Source organism: Vulpes vulpes, chromosome 8, assembly GCF_048418805.1.
Source record: "Vulpes vulpes isolate BD-2025 chromosome 8, VulVul3, whole genome shotgun sequence".
Taxonomy (NCBI): Eukaryota; Metazoa; Chordata; class Mammalia; order Carnivora; family Canidae; genus Vulpes; species Vulpes vulpes.
In genome coordinates, this window is record NC_132787.1 from 72,514,709 (window position 1) to 72,528,818 (window position 14,110).

At 49.9% G+C, this 14,110-nt stretch overlaps 1 long non-coding RNA gene across 1 annotated transcript; it reads left to right on the forward strand.

The window, feature by feature from the left end:
- Positions 1-7,986: 7,986 nt before the first annotated feature.
- LOC140599841 (uncharacterized) lies at positions 7,987-11,131 on the forward strand. The gene is made up of 4 exons (XR_012002824.1): positions 7,987-8,099; positions 8,571-8,654; positions 9,768-9,936; positions 10,994-11,131. It is a non-coding gene; the product is annotated as an uncharacterized lncRNA (long non-coding RNA).
- The last annotated feature ends 2,979 nt before the right edge of the window (positions 11,132-14,110 follow it).

Consider the following 14,110-nt stretch of genomic DNA (forward strand, 5'->3'; position numbering starts at 1 on the left):
CATCCAGACAGAAAGAGAGTGTTTGTTGATTCTATGTTTTACCTGCTCCCAGTGAGGAGAATGCAGGCTTCTTTTCCCGAAGCCCCATTAGACATCTCTGTTCGCACTGACTGGAGTAGGCCAGGCACCTATTTGGAATCCATCCCTCGGTTCCAAGGGCACGGGCGACAGGATAGCATGAGCCAAGTCAGGACACACCCCTGGTGCGGAAGCGGGGTTTATGCTCCTCAGTCACTCAAGGGAGAATGGACATGGTACCTGGAAAGGGATGGTGACTAGAGAGGGAGTGAATATTGGCCATCACCAAAAGCAATGATGCATCCACCAAGATTCACCCAACAGCAGTTCAAGGAGACTCTCAATGGTGAAATCTGGGGCAAGTGGAGTATTAAAATGGGTAAGGACAACAGTAGGTTGTCACTCATTGTGTAACGTAGAATCCATGAACCATATAGATATAAATAATAATAATTAATAAGGGAAAAAGGCAAGTGTTACCTCAAAATACCAGATAATAAATGTAGACAAAGTCGCAAACTGCATTTCCACAAAGATTTACTAGATGGGAATTACTTACTAAATGGCATTAGGTAGGGTGACAGTGGAGACATGGCAGACAGGTGATTAATGTTTTCTGCCCCCTCCCCTGCCCATGCACTAATCCTGAGGAACATCAGACAAACCCACAGTGACTTTCCACACAGCAGCTGGTCTGTACTCTTCAAAATGCCAAGATCATGAAAGAGAAGGGATGGAGCATCAATTCCGATTCAAAGAAAACTAGGAAGATGCTTGATGTAATTGTAACACATGAGCCTGGCGTGTATCAAGACTGCAAAAGACACGGTTGATGTAATCTGGGAAATTCACTGCAGCCTGGGATGATAATATTGTGCCAATGGTAGCGTCCTGATGTGGATGGCAGTGCCACCCTATGAATGACAGCGTCCTACTTGTAAGGAAACACAAGCTAAAGTATTAGGGGGTCGTGGGGCATCACGTCTGCAATGCACTGCCAGTGAGTTAGAAGAATGGTAACATGTACACTCAGAAACACCAGGACAAGACAGCACAGCACATACATGTAGTAAAATGTTTCCAGTGGGGGAATCTGGTTAAGGTGAACGAGAGCTGTTTGATCTAGTCTTACAAGCTTTCCCTCAATCTGACATGATTTAAAAATAAAGAGAAAAGACTTGTAGTAATTTGGCTTTAGCACCTGGATGGGTGGTGTCACATGTACTAACGGGGAAAGACACTTAGATGGGTGGACTTGGAGAGAATGAGGAAGGGTTCTGCTTTGACCCTAAGACTGTGTCTATTCCACATGCCGGTCGGTGGATGGGGAGTGGTATCTTGGCAAAGCCCAATTTGAAGTCCTTGAACTGGGTGTGAAGGGCAGGGAGACAGTGCAGAAGGAGAACATTCCTGTCTGAGGACAGGAGGGGCTAGTCAACCTGTGGCGGCTGGTGGTGGTGGAGGAGGAGCAAAGCACCAAGGAGATTGTGGAGAGGCAGCCAGTGGCGCAGGGGAAACCAGACTTGGGGCTAAGGAGTCAAGAGAAACAAATGTTTCAAGCTTTAGGGAATGGCTGAGCTTGTCCAGGGACCCTGGGATAGTAAGAAAGAAGAAGACAGAGGAAATTCGGTCCCTGGATGTGGGTGCTTTTGGGCCTTGGGGACCTTAGTCAGATGGTTTCAGTGCACAACAGCCGTGTGCACTGGGATTGAAGGGTGTGATGTCAGCAGGTGGGGATGTCCTTAGGAGGGGGTTCGTGTCAAGAGTTGGAGCCAAGTGGGGCAGAGCTGCAGGCCATGTGAGAGTAGAGGTGGGGTCTGTGTGTAAGGTGTGTGTCCACGTGGATGACAATGGTCCCGGGAGAGGTCCGAGACCCACAGTGTAGGAGAGACCCGAGGAACAGCCACAGGGGAGGCCTTGGGGAGGGAGAGGAAGGGTCCAGGGCACGATGGAGGGTTAGCAGGGACTTCTAAAGGTGACAGCTGAAGAAGGTGGCCTCAGTCTTAGGGGTAACAGCTAGTAAAGGGCAGGGCGCAAGCCAGCTCTGGTCACCTGTCAGGAGGAGCATGCGTGCACTTGAGTCCTAATACAGACTCCTCTGGGGTACCCTCTCTCCCCCAGGCCCTTCTCAGTTCTCTAACATTTCCTCTGTGACCCACCTGGGCAACCCAGGCTTCCAGCTGGCGTCATGTGACATCCCTCCCTCCTGGCCACTTCCTAGTTCCCTGACCCCAGCTGCGGCGAATAATGACCCCCCCCCCCTCCTGTGAATTTGGAGTAGCCTCATCCTAGTGCAAACCAGCTTAGCCCTGGCCAAGCTCTGCAACCATCCCCTTGGGCGTCTTCAGACGTCCTTCTGCCTATGCTCCTAGGTCCCTTCTGTACAGGGCAGCCCCGGGCTCTTTCCAAACTACAAACCACATCTCCTCACCTTCCGGTAGCTTCCTCCAGACCTCTGGACAGAGTCCCAGCTCTGTGTTGTTACATCCTGGAGGCAGGATAGGGAACACCTGAAGGAAGACACTTCCCTCAAGCAACTGGCAATCTACCAAATACTAGTAATATCACATGAAGATGTCTAGCACCCTACATCCCTCTGTTTGTACAAGAAGAAAAAATTATCAATTTAATTGTTATCGGATGAATACATGTCTTTATTGTGTTTTGTGAGATGAGATAGGAAGTATGGATAGACACTCGTGTTGCACAGAAAGGTCTGTTGCTTACATCAAGGTAAAGTGCTCGGGTAGCTGAGTTGTGAGCCCATCTAACTCAAATTTACAGTTTAACGATTTTTAAATGTCCACTCAGCAGTGTTGAATATATTCTCACTCTTGTGACACAGACATCTAGGTGTTTTATTCACAGAGCTGAGACTCCAAACTCGTTTTTAAGCTGTGACTCTCCTTTTTCCTTGACCCGATATCTGGGAACCAACATTCTATTTGATGTTTCCATTAATTAGACTACCTAGACATCTCATATAAGTGAAATCATACACTATTTGCCCATTTGTAACTGGATTATTTCACTCAGCTTAATGCCCTCAAAGCATATCCATGTTCTGACATTCAACAGGATTTTGTCTTTTTAAGGTTAACAGCATATACATACTTACATTACCTTTATTTATCCATTCTTCTGTCCATGAATATTTGGGGCTTTCACCTCCTGGCTATTGTGGATAGTGCTACTATGAACATGGACGTGCAAATACCTTTTCATGACCCTGCTTTCAATCTTTTGTATAAATACCTTAAGTGGGTTTTCTGGCTCATGTGGTGGTTTTACCTTTAATATTTTGAGGAACCCCCATATTGCTTTACATAGTGGTTTCATGATTTTACAACAACAGTGCACACTTTCTCCACATCTTCACTAACACTTGTAATTTTCTGTTTTTTGATAAGAGCCAGGTTACAGGGAAAGCTGTGCTACCTCATTGTGGTTTTGCCTTGCATTTCCCTAACAATTATTGATGAGGAGCATCTTTTCATATGCTTGTTAGTCATTTGTATATCTTGTAGGCAGAGCGTCTATTCAAAGTCCTTTGTCACTTATTACTTGAGCAATTTGTTGTTGAGTTTTAACAGTTCTTTGTGTGTTCTGGGTATTAACCCATTATTAGGGAATGATTTGTAAATATTTTTACCCTTCCATAAATCGCCTTTCCCTTCTGACTATGTCACTGGAAACCTCAAATTCTTACGTTTGATGAAAGTTTTGGGCATTTTGGTGCATTTCTTGAAGTCATACCGAAGAAATCATTGCCAAGTCCAATGTCATGCGGCTTCCCCTAATGCTTTAGTCTAATGATATTATAATTTATGGTCTTCCATGTAAATGTTTAATCCAGTTCTATTGACTTTTCATGTATGGTGGAAGGTAATGGTCTCCTTTCAATCTTTAGTATGGGTTCTCCAGTTTTCCCAGCACCAGTTGCTGAAGAATGTCGATTCCTTTAGTGAACACCTTCTTACATATGGTATTGTAGAAGACAGTTAGCAGGAGGGCAAAGTTTCTCCAAAGTGGTCCACATGTTTAGATGTTCTTATGAGTGGAAAGGGAATGATACCCTTTCCCCCAAATTTTTATCTACGCTCTAGATAGTTACCAGAACCAGTGCAATGCTGGTTTCAGGAGTAGAATTCCGTGATTCATCACTTACATTTAATACCCAGTGCTCATCACAACAAGTGCCCTCTTTAATACACAACACCCATCTAGCCCATCCCCCACCCACCTTCCTCTATGTCTTGTCATTTTTATCTCTATTTGTAATAGCCTCCTATGGTTTATTTCTTTTTTTTTCTATCGTTTTTATCCATTTCTCCTTTATCTTCCTTCCCCCCTTCTGTTCATCTCTTTGTTTCTTAAATCTCACATACGACTGAAATCATATGGTATTTGTCTTTCCCTGACTGACTTATTTCACTTAGCATAATACCCTCTAGCTCCATCCACATGGTTGTGAATTACTCAGATTTTTAATGAGTGAGTAATATTACATCGTGTATATCTATGACATCTTCCTTTTTTTGTTGTTTAGTAGATTTTATTTATTTGTTCATAAGAGACTCCAGAAGGAGGCAGAGACACAGGCAGAGGGAAACCAAGCAGAGGGAGGATCAGGCTCCCTGCAGGGAGCCTAATGGGACTTTTGATCTCAGGACTCCAGGACCAGGATCTGAACCAAAGGGGTCACTCCACCAGTAGCCACCCAGGTGCCCCTATACCACATCTTCTTTACCCATTCATCTCTCAATGTACATTTGGGCTCTTCCCATAGGTTGTCTATTTGTTGATAATGCTGCTATGAACATTGGGGTGCATGTACCCCTTCCAATCTGTGTTTTCGTGTTCTTTGGGTAAACACCTACTAGTGCAATTGCTGGTTGTAGGGAAGTTCTAGTTTTAACCTTTTGAGGAACCTCCATGGTGTTTTCCAGAGTGACTGCACCAGTTTTCATTCCCACCTAGTTTGCAAGAGGGTTCCCCTTTCTCTGCATCCTCTCCAACACCTGTGGGTTCCTGTGTTGCTAATTTTAGCCATTCTGACTGGTGTGAGGTGATATCTCCTTGTGGTTTTGGTTTGTATCTCCCTGAATAGGAGTGGTGTTGAGTGTTCTTTCATCCTTTCCAAGGATGTCTTCCTTGGAAAAGTGTCTATGCACATCTTCTGCCCATGCTTTATTTTTAAAAGATTTATTTCTTTATTCATGAGAGAGAGAGAGAGAGAGAGAGAGAGAGCACGAGCGCACTGAAGAGCAAACAAGCTGAGAAGGGGCAGAGAGGGAGGGAGAGATTCTTCAAACAGACTCCCACCTGAGTGTGGAGTTCAAAGAGGGGCTGGATCCAGGACCCTGGGAAATATTGGTCTTTGTGTTTTTGAGTTTTCTTTTTTGTATTAACATAGGGCATGTCTTTTTGGAGGAGTGTGGGAAGAACTGGTACTAATTCTTTGCTCAATTTTTGGTAGAATTCATCTGTGAAGATATCTGGCCTGGAGCTTTTCTTTGTGGGTAGAGTTTGCATTACAAATCCATCTCTTTCCTTATTGTAGGTCTATTTGAATTTTGTATTCTTTTCATCCAGTTTCAGTAGTTTGTATCCTTCTAAGGATGTGTCCATTTCAATGTAAGTTCTCTAATTTATTGGCATACAATTGTCCATAATATAAAAGTTATCTTCCCCGTAAGAACGGTCATAATGTTCATTTTTGTGTTTCTGAAGCTAAAATAGAGTAAGACACATTACCATGTTGAGGGTGCTAAGGAGTCCCATGGGGAGGAGGCCTTGGCACTTTCTGAGCCTGGCATTTCCTCCTGAGCACAGAAATCTCACTTTCCACTCCCCGGCACAGCACCAGATACCCTCCCACAGGGGCAGCACTCACAGAAGCCACCTTGGGGAAGGATGCCCTAACACCAGCCTCCCTCTGCCAGTACAGCACAGGCTGTAAAGCTTCCACATGCACATGCACAAAGACGTGTAACATGGGAGCCCTATGAACAGGAGACACTATATCCATTTGATACAAAAAGAACTGAAGCTCCAAGAGACGGTGCCCCTTGCTCTAGAGCCCCCAGCTTGTCAGAGGCCTGCTTGCCTGGGACCCCACCCTCTTCCCTTCTCAGCAGAGGCTGAGTGGAGAGCAGGGCTCTGAATAGGATCAGGAGAGTAGAGTGATTTAGAGAACAAGGCTGTAGGCCCATGATGGGATTCCCGGGGAGGTAGAAGGGGTGCAGTCGTCAGAGCCACACTGAGGGGGATGCGGGGCTTGGGGTGTGAGGGGACCCTGTCAGCTGGTCCTGCCTGGGTGGCTGTGCCATCTCAGCAGCTGGTGGGGAAAGACCCAATAGGAGGTAGGAGGCGCGTTCTGGTGCTCGCAGTGGCCCTGCAAGCCTGGTGGCAGAGGTCAGGTCCCCTGCTATCTGCACCCAGTGTCCTGGTCTGAGGCATGAAGTAGGTGGGTGATGGCACCAGACAAATGAGGGGATGCCCAGTTGAATATAGGTGTCAGGTAAGGAGGGCACATGCTGTAGCAGGAGGATGTTCTGCGCAATGTCTGGGACCGACTTTCCCTAAATGATGGTCTCTTACTGATCTGATACTGGCTGTTAAGTGGGCAACCGCCACGGTTATTACGGATAAGGGCCATAACCGTGGTGCACAGATGGGGAGTCAGGGGCCCGGGACCTGGGCCTAGACCCCTGGCCAGGACTCACCTCCTTCCCATGGGCTGTGTCCCCCTGTGGCCCAGGGCCCTGACAGGCGGGGTTGAGGGTGGCTCTGAGGGAAGAGCCTGCCTCCACGATGCTGGCCAGCAGGCTGGTGAGGGGCTGGGGACACAGGGAGTCCTTGAGCTCATGCTGGGTGTCCCCCACCCGAGAAGGCAGGGCTGGGAGGGGCTGTCAGCATCTGCCCCGAGCACCTGTCTTTAAATCTGGTGGAGTCTGCTAGAGCTACTGGGCTGAAATGGCTGGGGGAGAGGAGGGAAATGGGGATGGCTGGGGGAGGGACACCTGCACAGACCCCTGGAGGGTGGGGGATGGGGTGGGGGATGGGATGCTCCTGGCCTAGGTGCCTCCCTGAGCTCTCAGGTGCAAGGATGTCTCTTCCATGTCCACATCTGGGGCAGGGTGGGGGCATCATGGCAGCTGTGCCCTCCAGCCACCTTGCACTCAGCTAGGAAAGCTCTGTGTGGGGGGAGGGGAAGAGAGATAGTGTGAAGCCTCTCCTCCCCCCACTTCTCCACAAACTGGTGGTGTTTGTGGTAAACCAGGGACCTGGGGAGGTGGCCTACAAGAGGAGCAGGAGCCGGCAAGGTCAGATTCGAGGTGTCCCGCCTGCATAAAGGGGGTGTGAGGGTGTCTCAGCAGCTGCCTTGCCATGACTTCCTGGGCCCTCCTGCTCCTCGCCTCAGTGCTCCTGGCCACCCCAGGTAAGGACATTCCCCATGTGATCCTGGCAGCTCCTCTTTAGCTGAGGGTAGGGACAGTTCTGGAGAGTGATTTGGAAATGATCACCTAATATGAAGTCTTTGCGGAAGGCAAGAGGGAAAGAAAGACAAGCTTGGGAAGGGAGGAGATTTTTTTCATTTTAGTGCAACTGAAAATTACACGCGTGTTTGTGTGTGTGTGTGTTTGTCTGTGTGTGTTTGTGTGTTTTGAGAGAGGGAGAGAGAGAATAGAGATAGAGGCTCTGGTAGACAGAAAGGTTTGTACAGATGGTAATGTTGGAGAGATACTATCTTCTCTTCCCGTTTCCAGAAAGATCTTAAAAGCATGTCTTTTCACAGAGCCTGGGTTAAGGCAGCCCCAGGGCAGTGTGAGGACAGGCCTCCTGGGTCCCTCTCCAAGCCCCACCCCTGTCCGCGGCTCTGGCCACCTCCTGGGCTCCCCAGCAGCCAGGAGTTCTGACTTCCCCTCCTCTTCCACGTGTGGACAGATGCTGATGCTGTTTCTTCCCCAGGTCTGACCTATTCTGGTCTGATCGCTGAGGACCATGATGACCTGTCCACGGCCGACATTTGTCAGGAAGAGCAGTTCTTCAGGAGACTGGCCCAGGAGGCTGCCCAGGTTCTTTGCTGGCTCCCTGCTCACCTCCCGAGCTCCTCCTCGTTTTCTGCATCCAGGGAGCACCAGGCCATAGCTGCACATGTCTTTCGGTGGGGAGGGGGGACAGAGCAGTGGGCTGAAGACGCTGCTCTTGTGTGCACTTGTGCCTGGCTCAGGGGGGCTACCTTGGTCTGTCTGGGCCCTCCCCTGAGAGGCCCCTCTGGGGTCTGAGCAGAGAACACAAGGGGGGCAGGTGTTGGAATATAGAAGGTGCAGTGGGTGTGGGCGAGGGGTTCTAGGTGCGTCACTCCGCCAAGCCCACCAGGAAGGTGAGCTCGGGCCAGTCAGCTAGCTGGTCCTAGGCCCTAAAGGACAGGAGGATCATTGGTCATCCTGCTGGCCTAGGAGGATGCAAGGGCTCCTTTCTGAATCTCTGCTCCGGATTCTAGGGGTTTCTGAGAGAGCACTTTGGGGATCTTCTTTTTCTGACAGGGCGACCCGCAGTTCAACCAATGTGAGATTTGTCGAATGATAATGACTTGGCTGAGGACTTGCGTGGGACCGTCCCAGATTCAGGTGATCTTCAGATTTGCGGAACCATCTGAACGTCCATCCAGGGTCATAGTAGGGGCTGGGGACAGGACCCTGAGGAGGAGCTGATTCCTGTTTGGGTCAGACCTTCTCAACAGGGTATCTGAGGTCCCCTCCTGTGTCTGGGGAGGGACTACAAAGAACCATTTGAAATTGGGATGCTCTGGGAGCAGGTAAGGATGTTTTCTCTTTCATTGTCAAAGAAAACTTTTAGCCAGGAGAGGTCGGAACCTTTCCCCTGTGGTCGTACTGCATGTGCCCACGGGAGAGCCTATGAGGCTGGATCCAAGGGCATCTGGGTCAGGGTTGATGAACCCCAGATCTGTCACCTCTAGCTGCATGGCTGGGCCAAGTGCTAATGCTTTCTGAGTCTCAGTTTCCTTCTCTGTGCAATGGGATAGATATTAATCCCCCAACCACTTCCTTAATCCTTTGGAAGGAGCTGAGGGGTGGGATGAGCTGAGTTCCCCATCTGGTCCTGAGCAAGTGCTGAACAAGTGGATGTGTTCCTCCCAGGAAGCCTCCTTTCACCCTCCCTCCCTCCTTCTCCTCTGTACCCTGACCCTGCTCAGCTTCTGGGTACTGCAGGGCCCACCCTCAGCCCAGGGCACTCAGCTGTAGCCTTCTCCCCTGTGATGGCAGTAGACGATACTGCAAAATGGAACGTGCCATGGCTCAAAGCTCTCTCTCCCCTCACCTTCCCCACCCACCTGAACCTGAGCCCTGCCAGCCCTGGGACCCAGGAGGCTCTGTAGGAAGAACCTGATTGTGGGGTAGCAGCAGGGGGCACTGTGCTCCACATACAAGACCTTGTGCCTGGGGTGATGATGCACCAGGGACTGACACAGGACAGAGCCAACTGTCCTTGTCTCCTGAGCCCCTCCTGGCCAGGCCCGGATCAGGGCCTTGGGACTGGGCATGAGGGCCGATCCAGGTCTCTCCAGCCTCTGCTTCCATGGTCACCTGGCACCAGGTCCTCCTCCCAGCATGCCCACTGTCAGAGGGTCCCAGGGCCAGGAGCTGCTGGGATCTGTGGGGGTGGTTGGGGTAGAGCACAGCTAATTCTTGTCTCCTGTCATGGTGCTGTTGCTGCTTCAGGGAGCCATTGAGAAGACTACAACAGCGGTGTGCTCAACGATTCCAGCGGTGGAAAAAATCTGCAAAGATATCCTCACCAGAGTTTTGTGGAGTGTTGCCAAGTTTTTCCTGAATAGTAATCCCTCCAGGGATATCTGTGTGACCTTCAGGTTGTGCAGACCTCAAGTAGGTGAGTACAGAGGTAACAGCAGGGACCCCTTCCTGGAGGGTCCAGATCTCATCCCCAATTATATGCAACATGGTGTAAAAACATGGAAATACATCTGTCATAGACAAGTTCATAAGCAACTCATACATGTCCCTCTTAGCGCCTTTGTTGTGACACGTTCCTCCCCCCACTGTGTGGAAGTCTGGAGAAGCTGGGCAGGTGGGCTGTAACAAGAATGGTTGCGAAATACTCATGAAGAATCAGGGCTTTTAAAATTTTTAGTAAAAACATTAATTAATCTCTCCATCCATCGTGCGGTTTCAACTCACAACCCTAGAGCCAGAGGCCCAGGTGACTCACTGAGTCAGCCAGGTGCCCCAAGGGATTGGGGTTTTCTCCCAGGCAACCCTGGGTGACATCAGGGCTCCATCTCTGGTCAGCATGCACTTGAGCAAGGAGCTTCACGCCTGTGAACTTGAGCATCCCTACCTGTGAAGGCGATAATAATCCTGATTTCTTCTTTGAGTAAGGCTTGAGTGAGATGATTATGCGTAAGGAGGTTACCACCAAGGAAGTGGCCTCAGACTGGGCTATGCATAGACGACAGAGCCCTAACTGACTCCTGTCCCCAGCCCAGCAGCGGTTCCTGGGAACAGGAACCAGGCACCACCTGGCCCAGGACACCCGGGGCCCGAGAGCTGGGCTCAGGAACCCCGCTGGCACGGAGGGCTCTGCAGCCTCTCCCTCCAGGGCTGCCCAGGCTGTGCCCACAGATCAGGCCAGGGCGGCGGGATCGGGGGCAGGGAAGGGCTCCTGAGTGGCTCTGGCAGCCAGTCTTGCCTTGACTGAGGCTTTGGGACTTGATGCTGGCAGATCTGGGGTCACCTTGTAATGCGAGGTCCCTACCACTTCCTGTCATTGGAGCCTTTGATTTCCATCTCCAGAACCCCAAACCCCCTCAGGCTCCTGACTGGGTTCCAGGATGTAACTCTGGGTGTGATCAGCAGGGGCAGGTGGCTCTAGTGCACTTTTGCAGGGACCCCACACCTGTCACAGCTGTTTCTCCTCCCCACTCCAGGTGTCCCAGGAGCTGGGACCTTACTGCACCCTGGGGAGAAGCCCAGAGTCTCCAGCAAGCACCGCCAGCTCCTGCCTTCCTAAATCCAGGACGGACCCTCCAGTTTCTCTCAGCTAGCTCCTTGCCGTGTCGTCCCCTGGCAGGAGAATAAAATGTCTTGCAAGTTTTTGGCCACAGCTTCTGTTCCTTTGGGGGATTGGAGGGGAGGGGCTCGGAGACAGGCTTGGGTGACTTATGCACTCACTCAGTGAATGTTTATTGCATGTCCCACACTCTGTTCTAGAAGCTGAGGATGTAGCGGGTGGACAAGACAACGTTTGCAGGTTTTCCACATATACATGAGATGCTTATGATGCCCTCACTAGAGATACACACGCCTCTAGGAGCCGGGGACACAGTGAATATACCCCAGAAGCTCTCAGACCAGCGGGGGAGAACAACAGGCTTGTAGTTAAGAGGGCTCTTGGCCCTAAGGAGCTGAAATGCATTCTTTGCTTCTGTTGCTGCTTTGGGAAGTTTAATATTTAGGATTGTTTTGCTTGGGAAGCAATAGAAATCTTTGGTCCTTCAGGCTGAAATGAATAATGCAGTTTATTGGATGAAATCCTTATGCAGTCCATAGCTGGCTTCAGGCACAGGATGATCCAGAAATGAGTAGTGTCACCAGGCTTCAGCCCTGTTATCTCTGCTATTGTCTACATTCCTCCCACCTCTGTATAGTGAGATTGATCTCAGGCTAGCTTCCATCTGGGCAGCAGCAATGGCCTCATCAGGTCCACACTTGTCATTTTATACTGTGTCATCCAGACAGAAAGAGAGTGTTTGTTGATTCTATGTTTTACCTGCTCCCAGTGAGGAGAATGGAGGCTTCTTTTCCCGAAGCCCCATTAGACATCTCTGTTCGCACTGACTGGAGTAGGCCAGGTACCTATTTGGAATCCATCCCTCGGTTCCAAGGACACGGGCGACAGGATAGCATGAGCCAAGTCAGGACACACCCCTGGTGCGGAAGCGGGGTTTATCCTCCTCAGTCACTCAGGGGAGAATGGATATGGTACCTGGAAAGGGATGGTGACTAGAGAGGGAGTGAATATTGGCCATCACCAAAAGCAATGGTGCATCCACCAAGATTCACCCAACAGCAGTTCAAGGAGACTCTCAATGGTGAAATCTGGGGCAAGTGGAGTATTAAAATGGGTAAGGACAACAGTAGGTTGTCACTCATTGTGTAACGTAGAATCCATGAACCATATAGATATAAATAATAATAATTAATAAGGGAAAAAGGCAAGTGTTACCTCAAAATACCAGATAATAAATGTAGACAAAGTTGCAAACTGTATTTCCACAAAGATTTACTAGATGGGAATTACTTACTAAATGGCATTAGGGAGGGTGACAGTGGAGACATGGCAGACAGGTGATTAATGTTTTCTGCCCCCTCCCCTGACCTTGCACTAATCCTGAGGAACATCAGACAAACCCACAGTGACTTTCCACACAGCAGCTGGTCTGTACTCTTCAAAATGCCAAGATCATGAAAGAGGAGATGGGATGGAGCATCAATTCCGATTCAAAGAAAACTAGGAAGATGCTTGATGTAATTGTAACACATGAGCCTGGCGTGTATCAAGACTACAAAAGACACGGTTGGTGTAATCTGGGAAACTCACTGCAGCCTGGGATGATAATATTGTGCCAATGGTAGCGTCCTTATGTGGATGGCAGTGCCACCCTATGAATGACGGCGTCCTTCTTGTAAGGAAACACACACTGAATTATCAGGGGGTCGTGGGGCATCACGTCTGCAATGCACTGCCAGTGAGTTAGAAGAATGGTAACATGTACACTCAGAAACACCAGGACAAGACAGCACAGCACATACATGTAGTAAAATGTTTCCAGTGGGGGAATCTGGTTAAGGTGAACGAGAGCTGTTTGTTCTAGTCTTACACCTTTCCCTCAATCTGACATGATTTAAAAATAAAGAGAAAAGACTTGTAGTAATTTGGCTTTAGCACCTGGATGGGTGGTGTGACATGTACTAACGGGGAAAGACACTTAGATGGGTGGACTTGGAGAGAATGAGGAAGGGTTCTGCTTTGACCCTAAGACTGTGTCTATTCCATATGCAGGTCGGTGGATGGGGAGGAGGTTTCTGGGCCAAGCCCAATTTGAAGTCCTTGAACTGGGTGTGAAGGGCAGGGAGACAGTGCAGAAGGAGAACATTCCTGTCTGAGGACAGGAGGGGCTAGTCAACCTGTGGCGGCTGGTGGTGGTGGAGGAGGAGCAAAGCGCCAAGGAGATTGTGGAGAGGCAGCCAGTGGCACAGGGGAAACAGACTTGGGGCTAAGGAGTCAAGAGAAACAAATGTTTCAAGTTTTAGGGAATGGCTGAGCGTGTCCAGGGTCACTGGGATAGTAAGAAAGAAGACAGAGGAAATTCGGTCCCTGGATTTGGGTGCTTTTGGGCCTTGGGGACCTTAGTCAGATGGTTTCAGTGCACAACAGCCGTGTGCACTGGGATTGAAGGGTGTGATGTCAGCAGGTGGGGATGTCCTTAGGAGGGGGTTCGTGTCAAGAGTTGGAGCCAAGTGGGGCATAGCTGCAGGCCATGTGAGAGTAGAGGTGGGGTCTGTGTGTAAGGTGTGTGTCCACGTGGATGAAACTGATCCTGGGAGAGGTCCGAGGCCCACAGTGTAGGAGAGACCCGAGGAACAGCCACAGGAGAGGCCTTGTGGAGGGAGAGGAAGGGTCCAGGGCACGATGGAGGGTTAGCAGGGACTTCTAAAGGTGGCAGCTGAAGAAGGTGGCCTCAGTCTTAGGGGTAACAGCTAGTAAAGGGCAGGGCGCAAGCCAGCTCTGGTCACCTGTCAGGAGGAGCATGCGTGCACTTGAGTCCTAATACAGACTCCTCTGGGGTACCCTCTCTCCCCCAGGCCCTTCTCAGTTCTCTAACTTTTCCTCTGTGACCCACCTGGGCAACCCAGGCTTCCAGCTGGCGTCATGTGACATCCCTCCTTCCTGGCCACTTCCTAGTTCCCTGACCCCAGCTGCGGGGCGAATAATGACCCCCCACTCCTGGGAATTTGGAGTAGCCTCATCCTAGTGCAAACCA